The sequence below is a fragment of the Arachis hypogaea genome, chromosome 1 (genome assembly GCF_003086295.3).
Source record: "Arachis hypogaea cultivar Tifrunner chromosome 1, arahy.Tifrunner.gnm2.J5K5, whole genome shotgun sequence".
In the NCBI taxonomy this organism is placed as follows: Eukaryota; Viridiplantae; Streptophyta; class Magnoliopsida; order Fabales; family Fabaceae; genus Arachis; species Arachis hypogaea.
The window spans coordinates 20548944-20559339 of record NC_092036.1 but is presented as its reverse complement, the minus strand read 5'-3'; the positions used below and the strand labels follow the sequence as shown (position 1 = coordinate 20559339).

The window sequence follows — 10396 nt, the reverse complement described above, 5'->3', positions numbered from 1 at the left end:
GCTCAGCTTTTGAGGAGGAAAGAACTTAGCCAAGAAGGTCGTGACCAGCTTATCCCAAGAGTCCAGGCTATCCTTAGGTTGTGCCATGTTCTAGCTTTGTCTCTTACAGCAAAAGGCAAAAGCATGAGCCTGTAGACTTCAGGATCTACTCCATTCGTCTTAACAGTCTCATAGATCTGCAAGAACTCAGTTAAAAACTGGTAGGGATCTTCTGATGGAAGTCCATAAAACTTGCAGTTCTGTTGCATTAGAGCAACTAGTTGAGGTTTCAGCTCAAAATTGTTTGCTCCAATGGCAAGAATTGAGATGCTTCTTCCATCAAACTTGGAAGTAGGTATAGTATAATCACCAAGAATCCTTCTTGCATTATTTTTGTTGGGTTCGGATGCCATCTCATTTTCTTGTGAAAATTTCAGCAAGGTTGTCTCTGGATTGTTGTAATTTAGCTTCTCTTAGTTTTCTCTTCAGAGTCCTTTCAGGTTCTGGATCAGCTTCAACAAGAATGCCTTTTTCCTTGTTCCTGCTCATATGAAAGAGAAGAGAACAAGAAAAGAATAGAAGAGGAATCCTCTATGTCACAGTAAAGAGGTTCCTTATTGTTAGTAGAAGAAGAAAGGGAATAAAGAAAGGAGAATCCAAACAGAAGGGTAAGGATAGAGGTAGTGATTTGAGATGAAGAGAAGTGTTAGTGAATAAATAAATAAATAGAGGAAGATGAGGGGGAGAGAATTCGAAAATTAATTTTGAAAAAGAGTTAGTGATTTTCGAAAATTAAAGGAAGAATTAAAATTAAAATTAAAATTTAAAACAATTAGTTAATTAAAAAGAATTTTGAAAAAGAGGGAGATATTTTCGAAAATTAGAGAGAGAAAAGTAGTTAGGTGGTTTTGAAAAAGATAAGAAACAAACAAAAAGTCAAATAGTTAGTTGAAAAAGATTTGAAAATCAAATTTGAAAAGATAAGAAGATAAGAAGTTAGAAAAGATATTTTAAAATCAATTTTTTTGAAAAAAATAAAATTTTGAAAGAGATATGATAAAAAGATATGACTAAAAAGATATGGTTGGAGAAGATTTAATTTTTAAAATTAAAATTAATTACTTGACTAATAAGAAACTAAAAGATATGATTCTAGAATTTAAAGATTGAACCTTTCTTAACAAGAAAGTAACAAACTTCAAATTTTTGAACCAATCACATTACTTGTTAGCATAATTTTTGTAAATTTTGAATTAAAATTAAGAAAAGATTTTGAAAATCAATTTAAAAGAAATTTTCAAAAATATATATATAAAAAAAATGAAAAATATTTGAGTTTTGAAAAAGTTTTGAAAAGATAAGATTTTTAAAATTGAAATTTTGACTTGACTAACAAGAAAACAACTTATTTTAAAAATTTTTGACCAAGTCAACCCAAAATTTCGAATTTTTGAGAGAAATAAGGAAAAGATATTTTTTATTTTTGAATTTTTTAATGATGAGAGAGAAAAACAACAAAAATGACTCACAACATGAAAATTATGAATCAAAACACATGATGCATGCAAGAACACTATGAATGTCAAGATGAGCACCAAGAACACTTTGAAGATCATGATGAACATCAAGAACATATTTTTGAAAAATTTTTGATGCAAAGAAAACATGCAAGACACTAGACTTAGAAATCTTTAATGCTTAGCAATATGAATGCAAAAATGCACATGAAAAACAACAAAAGATTCAAAACAAGAAAACATCAAGATCAAACAAGAAGACTTACCAATAACAACTTGAAGATCATGAAGAACACTATGAATGCATAAATTTTCGAAAAATGCAAGGACAAGATAAATATGCAATTGACACCAAACTTAAAACATGACACAAAACTCAAACAAGAACACAAAATATTTTTGGTTTTTATGATTTTATGATTTTTTTTGTACTTTCTTTTATTTTTTTCGAAAAAACATATAGGAAAAGAAATTAAGAGATTCAAAATTTTTAATAAGAATTCCAGTAATCTTTCAATGTTAGTCTAAAGCTCCAATCCAAGGGTTGGGCATGGCTTAATAGCCAGCCAGCTTTAGAAGATATAAATCAGGCATGCAACAGCTGATATTTCTTCCAACTCCATATACATTCCCGTTATGTTGACAAGTGGAAGCCTCAATCCAAAAGGATTTGGATATGGCTGTACATGTTACTATGAAACTCTAGAATTCATTCTTAAAAATTTTGGAATAATTTTTTAAAACAAAGGGAAAATTTTTGAAAACTTTTTGAAAAAAAATAAAAAGAAAATTACCTAATCTGAGCAACAAGATGAACCGTCAGTTGTCCAAACTCGAACAATCCCCTGCAACGGCGCCAAAAACTTGGTGCACGAAATTGTGATCATCAACAATGGTGCCAGAAACTTGGTAGCGCTCTCAAACATGAATCACACTTAGTCACAACTCCGCACAACTAACCAGCAAGTGCACTGGGTCGTCCAAGTAATACCTTACGTGAGTAAGGGTCGATCCCACGGAGATTGTTGGTATGAAGCAAGCTATGGTCATCTTGTAAATCTCAGTTAGGCGGATAATAAATGTTATGGAGTTTTCAAATAGAAAATAAATAAAACAGAAAATAATGATAGAGTTACTCATGTAATTCAACAGTGGGAATTTTAGATAAGTGCATGGAGGTGCTGTGTTCCTTCTGAATCTCTACTTCCTACTGCTTTCATCCAATCCTTCTTACTCCTTTCCATGGCAAGCTGTATGTAGGGCATCACCGTTGTCAATGGCTACATCCCATCCTCTCAGTGAAAATGGTCCAAATGCTCTGTCACAGCACGGCTAATCATCTGTAAGTTCTCAATCATGTTGGAATAAAATCCCTTGATTCTTTTGCGTTTGTCATCACACCCAAGAATCGCGAGTTTGAAGCTCGTCACAGTCATTCAATCCCGAAATCCTACTCAGAATACCACAGACAAGGTTAGACTTTCTGGATTCCCATGAATGCTGCCATCAATTCTAGCTTATACCACGAAGATTCTGATTAAGGAATCCAAGAGATATGCGCCGGGTCTAAGGTAGAACGGAAGTGGTTGTCAGTCACGCGTTCATAGGTGAGAATGATGATGAGTGTCACGGATCATCACATTTATCATGTTGAAGTGCAACGAATATCTTAGAATAAGAACAAGCAGAATTGAATAGAAAATAGTAGTAATTGCATTGAAACTTGAGGTACAGCAGAGCTCCACACTCTTAATCTATGGTGTGTAGAAACTCCACCGTTAAAAATACATAAGTGATGAAGGTCCAGGAATGGCCGAATGGCCAGCCCCAAAACGTGATCAATAGTCTCCTAAGATGAATAATAAAATAAAACTAAGACCAAAGATGTAACGTGGTCAAAAGACATCTAATACACTAGTAAAAAGTTCTATTTATACTAAACTAACTACTAGGGTTTACAGAAGTAAATAATTGATGCATAAATCCACTTCCGGGGCCCACTTAGTGTATGTTTGGGCTGAGCTTGATCTTTACATGAGCTGAGGCTTCTTTTGGAGTTGAACGCCAAGTTGTAACGTGTTTTTGGTGTTCAACTCTGGTTCGTGACGTGTTTCTGGCGTTTGACTCCAGAATGCAGCATGAAACTGGTGTTGAGCGCCAGTTTACGTCATCTAATCTCAAATAAAGTATGGATCATTATATATTTCTGGAAAGCTCTGGATGTCTACTTTCCAACGTCGTTGAGAGCGCACAATTTGGAGTTCTGTAGCTCCAGAAAATCCATTTCGAGTGCAGGGAGGTCAGATTCCAACAGCATCAGCAGTCCTTTGTCAGTCTTTTATCAGAGTTTTGCTCAGGTCCCTCAATTTCAGCCAGAAATTACCTGAAATCATAGAAAAACACACAAACTCATAGTAAAGTCCTAAAATGTTAATTTAGCATAAAAACTAATGAAAACATCCCTAAAAGTAGCTAGATCCTATTAAAAACTACCTAAAAATAATGCCAAAAAAACGTATAAATTATCCGTTCATCAAAAGGCTAAGGTGGTTCAACATAAATAAACCTTTTGAAAGGACTTTGAATATTATTTTAAATGAACAGTTTCCTCTTTCAAAAAAGGATTTTAGATTTCTCTTTTATTGTAAACCTTTATTTTTGAAAAGGGGCATAAGACGGTTATTAATCACTGGTACGGTTTATCTTCATGTATCCTATTACAGTAATTCCCAAAAACCCTCTACTAAGAACCCTTTCGAGGATGATGTTCTCATCCCCTACATTTTTCCCCTTTCAGGATATGGGCGCTGAAGTCACAAAGAGTTAATTTAATTATTGTTGTGATGCGCTGTATTGTTTTAGTTATGTTTTATTGTACCCTCGCCTTTATCTTGATATATTTTGTAAGAGGGATAAGAATTGTTTTGGTTAATGCTTGTATATATGGATGTACTCTTTATGAGTTTTTGTAAGTTGTATGGTATCTATGGATGTACGTTATCAAATGAAAGTATTTTTGGGAGCGGTTTTATGGTTTAAAGTTTTAAACAGTCTCATATTTTAGTATTAAATAGTATAAGTGTCGTCGTAGTGTCCGAACTATCAGAGTCGCGCAGTCGGAAGCGTGAACTTTGGTAATTAGGGTGTTACATAAAATGGTTTTCTTAAATTCTTTTAGTGTCTCCGAATATTTGATTATTGCTCGTAAACCATAGTTGCAAAATATAACATTTATAGCGATTTTAGGTCAAATGTCTTTTCACCTACTTGAGTAATTTTTATCTGAGTTTCCTTGACTTGTATCTTCACCGTCCATCATTATTCAACAACCATACGAAGATGATTTTTAGATTCGAGAACTTTTAAATAAAAAAAACCAAAATGATTCTCAATTTTAGAGATTTAGGATTTTAAAATTCATGATGGGATTTATTTAAATACAATCAATCAATTTAAAACACCATTTTAATTTTTTAAACATGTTGATGTTGTGTCCACGTCACACTACATACATATCATACCTATTAAGTTTTAACTATTTTATTTATACCTTTAAAAAATAGAAAACAAACAATATTATTTTTACATTTTTAAATAAAGATAAAAAAAATTTTCTACAAAAATAAAATCTAGGGAGCGGCATGAAAATTTAAATTATCAAAATATAGTTTATTCTATTTCAATCATGATGGTTTATGTAAACCCCGGTTAAATTAGTAGTTTTTAATAAGAAAGATTAAAAACACGAATATTATATCAAATTAGGATAGAGCTCATCGAAACGAGAATTTTGACACTAATTTCGAAAAAAACGGTCTAAAATTGGACCGAATAGACCGAACCGGTTGAACTGGATCCGAACCGGGCTGTCGGTCCAACCGGACCAGCCCTTTTAAGTGGGCCCAAAGCCTTTCTTCCCCTTCATTTTAACAGAAGCGGAAGTTGCAGCACAAAGGGGAGGGAAGAACGAAAACTTCACCGAACCCTTACAACAATCTTTCGTACGCTGTAATTTCTCCGTCCAAGCTCCGATCGCCACACCATTTGCGGTCACGCGTTCATCACGTCGAGCTCTACATTTCTATCAGAACAATTTCACTGGTAACTTGTTTAATCACTCTCAGCCCTCTTTTTCCCCAATTTTCGAATTTTTAATGGGAATGTTAAATTTCTTTGATTTCTGATGTTTTAGAATCCAATTAGCTTGAGAAAAATATTCACTCTTGCTTATGTGAAGTTTGGGTAAGGTGAGGATACGATAATTTTATTTTAATTTCATTAAATTTGAGCTTTGAGTATTAAATTGGATATATATGTGTTATGACTGTGTATTAGGTTGTGAATAAATAATTGGAGCTTGAAATTGTGAATATTGGAACTTGGAGGAAGCGGATTAGTTGAGGTTTTGAGGGCTGTGTTTTTTTAGGAAAATTGTCTTGGAATAATACTTGGGAATCGGATAAGGTATGGTTTAGATTTCTTGCATTTAATATATAATGTTCTGCGAAAACTTAGGCTAGATGACCATAGGATAGGTTGGATTGTATGTGTATATTTAATGCTTAGTATCTTGTTGATGAACATGGTTGGTTTGGTGCTTGTTGGTTAACTGGTGATTTGGTGAATTATTGATTTAAGGTATAACTATTGTGGAGGTTGTTGTGATAATGAGGTATTTTGTGCTAAAAGCCTAGGATTTGTGAACTATGATTCTTAGTTGAATTTTGGTTGTTGGATTTGAATATTGTATGAGTATAATTGTTGATTTGAGGTAGATTTATTGTGGTGATTGTTATGATGATGAGGAAGGGTATGTTGAATTGAAAAGAATGCAGTTTTGGACCTGAAAAGGGTGACAAAGTTTGAGTTTTAGAGGAGATGCTGCCGAAATTTTATAAAAAATTAGAGATTTTATTTATATGATTATTTAAAAAGATTTAGATTCAAAGGTTATATGGTTTGATTTTGAGTTATTAAAAAAATGAGTATGTTTTAAGTTTGATTCATTTAGAAAAGAATGAATTATGTTTTGAAATGGAACTATTGATGCACGGAATGGGAGGTGTGACAATGAAGAATAAGGATTGAATATGATTGATGTATGATGATGAATGAGATGCGATTGAGAATGATGTGGATGTTGATGAATTATAATTGATTTATTTATATGGCTTATGAATTTGAATGATCTGAGATACGAGATTCCTTGGATTAAGTGTCGTGGCTTACCACCACGTGTACCAGGTTGAAAACTCGATACTCTGTTGACCCTACGACGTAAGTGTGACCGGGCACTATATAAATTCTCGGAAATGTTATCTCCATTGAGCAATATTGATTATTTGAGAAAAAGTTATGCATAGACTCTTGGGGATGGACGTCGGGGGACAGTCTAAGTACAATTCAGACGTGTCGGGTTGGCTGGATAACCGACAGATGAGCCTCATCAGCCATAGGATAGGCATGCATCATATGCATATTGCTTGAACTACTTGCTTGTACTTTGATTGGGTGTGCTTAAATGTATTTGCCATGCTAAATGTATATTTGTTACCTGCAGTATTTTATAACCTTCTTGTACTTGCCTTTATCTGTTTATTTGTCTGTAAAATACTGATGGAGATGGAGGTATGGAGGAATGGCAGTGTGAGATTTAGGTTTAAGGTTAAGTTAAGTCAGGTTTATATATTCTTAGAAAACCACCTTTTATGACTTCTGTTTAATACTTCAAGCTCTATAATCCGAGTGTCGGCGTTCTAGAATTGTCTTTGGCATTCCCAGGACCTTATATATTATGTGTGTGGCACCTTTACCATACTGAGAACCTCTGGTTCTCATTCCATACTATGTTGTTGTTTTTCAGATGCAGGTTGATAGGCATCTTGTTAGGCGTCTGGACTCTTGAAGCGGAGTGATTACTGGGTTATTTTGTTATGCTATGATGTATATATAGGTACTTAGCTTTCTCTTCACATAACTTATTCTTTTTTATCCTCCTAGAGGTGTCTGGAGAGGTAGGATTTTGTTTATGTACATTTGGATTTTGGATATGTATATATATGTATATATGTGTGTATATTCTCCGGCCAGTCTTGACTTCGCAAGCTGAGTCAGGAGCTCGTTATTTTGTATCTTTGACTCTCTGTTCCTGTTTTGGGTTATTTTACACTTTATAGCTGTAACTTTCTTAGCACGCAAGTTAACTCGTTTCTCGAGCGCTGCGCTTTCATTTTCGCGATTTTTATTTTCTCTATTCTTCAAGGCTCCTAGCATACTATAATTCTTCTGCTATTATATATTTACATTTTATTTTAGAGGTTGTAATATCACACCACTTCTACTTTACGACTTAAGCATAAAGCTTTGGGTGGTAGGATGTTACAGTTTAAGAATAAAATTGATAGCATGTATATCATATCTGACTTTACATTGTTGATCCATCTTAATTAAGTTGAGGTGATATAAAAATTTAAATATCAGTCAAATACTGCTTTACACTCCTACCAATTTTTTTAAAAAATAAAAAAATATTAGTTATAAATAGAAAATGTTAATGTTTACAATTTTATTGGTAACCTAATTTTTAATTTTTAAATATGATCTTGATTTAATAGGTTTTATTTTTTCTCAATGTTGACTACTATTTTTTTTATCAAAGATAAGAAAACTCGAACCCACGACCTCTAAATGAATATAAAAAAATTATGCCATTTAATTTGAGTTATAGCTCATTGCCTGTTGATTGCTATTTTGATTTCATAATATTAAACTTATCATGATTCTAATACGCATTAATTTTACAGTCAAATCCCAATCGAAAAGTAAAATATCATTTTTGGCCTACAAATTTGTCAAAATTTTAATGCCATTGTTACGTGTTGTGACAACTCGGTTTAATAAAATTTTTACTTTTTAAAAATAATTTGTAAAAACTAATTTTTAAGAAATAATTTATAAAAATTATAATATCCATATTTTATAAATTAAATAAAAAAATTTAATAAACATAAACAACAATAAATATATTTAATAAAATAATTTTTAAAATTTAAAAATATTATGATAAATATATAAATATAAGAATTAAATTTAAATATTAATTAATGTGTAATATTATATTAAATTTTTTAATTTTAATAAATACAAATTATTTTTAAAAAATTTTATATTTAGTGTCTTCAAAAGTACTTTTTATTTTTTAAAAACTATAAATATAAACATATAATTTTATTAATTTTTCAAATATAAAATAAAAAAATTAAACACTTGTTTAAAAAAAATTACCAAATAAAGCTTAAATATTCAGTCGTTGGTTGTTATTATAGCATGTAATAAATGACCTTGACCTTGACCTGTTTTATCATTTATGATATTTTGACCATAGAGTGTTATCCATATTCCAATTTAGAACACATCATAAAATTTTATGCTACGAAGGTGCTCTATATATACAGATTAATTTTTCCTATATATAAAGCAACATACATTAGTAATTTTTCAGTATTTTCATCATACAACAACTATTTCCTGATCATACAAAAATGGTTTCCAAGAATATCCTGGTCATCATGAGCCTCTTGGTCTTGGTGGTTGTTTTCATCCCTTCAGAAGTAGCTGCAAACAATTTTCATGACACTACCTCTGGCTTAAAAGAAGGTTTGTTTAGGTTTATTTTACACAATGCAAAAATCAAATGTATAGATGCATAAGAGTTCGGTCTTTTAATTTGCATATGATTTTGCTAATTAAAGAATAAAGTTTTGATTTATTTTACGGTGATTATATATTTAATTTGATAGACCCCAATGTTGAGCCCAGGTTAATATGGTGCCACTTGACTAACAACGTATTTTTGTACAAATATATTTACACCAATACATTGATTTTATATTCGAATACTAGACTTAATTCTCATAAGATATTGTAAAAAATCCTTGCACGTTGTGAATTATCTTAGGCTTTGACGAATTTGAGAATTAGTTGAACTTTTTCCTCCTATGTTGTCAAAGTGTATGTGAAAATGTGATTAATGAAACTGTTTTTATAGGAAGAAAAATTTATATAGTACTCTATTTCATTGCGCTTTGATTCGCATATATATTTTTTTTTCTATCTCCAATCACAAAAAACTTAATTATTTAAATATATAAACCGTTCTTTCTTTTTGTCAGAATTTTTAAGTAGTTGTGGTAATTATATGTTAAATATATATGTCCTTATGTATCTTTTAAAAGGAATAGCACTCGATATTTTTTTTAAAACAAAAATTCTTATTTTTCTACACAGTTAATAAAGGAGAAGAATCAAAATCAAATCTCAAAATAGATGAGTCAAACAGGATTGATCAGTCGCAGTGTAAAAGATGCTGCGGCTTCTTGACACCATGGGGTTGTGGCATATGTTGCTAAAGATATCAATGGTTGGAACCTTATATACAATGAATAAAGCATACACTCATGTTGTTATGGGAATAAGAATGTATTTGATGATTTATGTTTCAACAAGTACTTCTATGGTCAATCATCAGTTATAATTTATAATACACAAGACAATAGCATATGTGTTTTTCTATTATGAAATTAGAACACATTTTTTTGCGATTCACCAATATTGTTTTTTTTTTTTATTTGGGCGATTAATTCACCAATATCATTTAATGAAGTACATAGCTGAAAAAAAAAGATAAAAGTAAAACAAAATTTTTTTATAAATATTAAAAATTAACTATTAAATTAATTATTATATATTTGTATATATCTATACATGTTTTATATATTTTTAACATAATTATGCTATAAAGATTCCAAAAACAGTCACTAATGGGTGTATGTTCTCGTACCCTATACGGGATAATACATAAAATTATATAAAAAATTTTATTAAAAAAATTATATAAAATA

General features: G+C 31.2%; 1 long non-coding RNA gene across 1 annotated transcript; it reads left to right on the top strand.

Annotated features, from left to right (window-relative positions):
- The first annotated feature begins 8979 nt into the window (after window positions 1–8979).
- Window positions 8980–10053, top strand: LOC112744484 (uncharacterized). The gene is made up of 2 exons (XR_003172910.3): window positions 8980–9152; window positions 9783–10053. It is a non-coding gene; the product is annotated as an uncharacterized lncRNA (long non-coding RNA).
- Window positions 10054–10396: the final 343 nt, after the last annotated feature.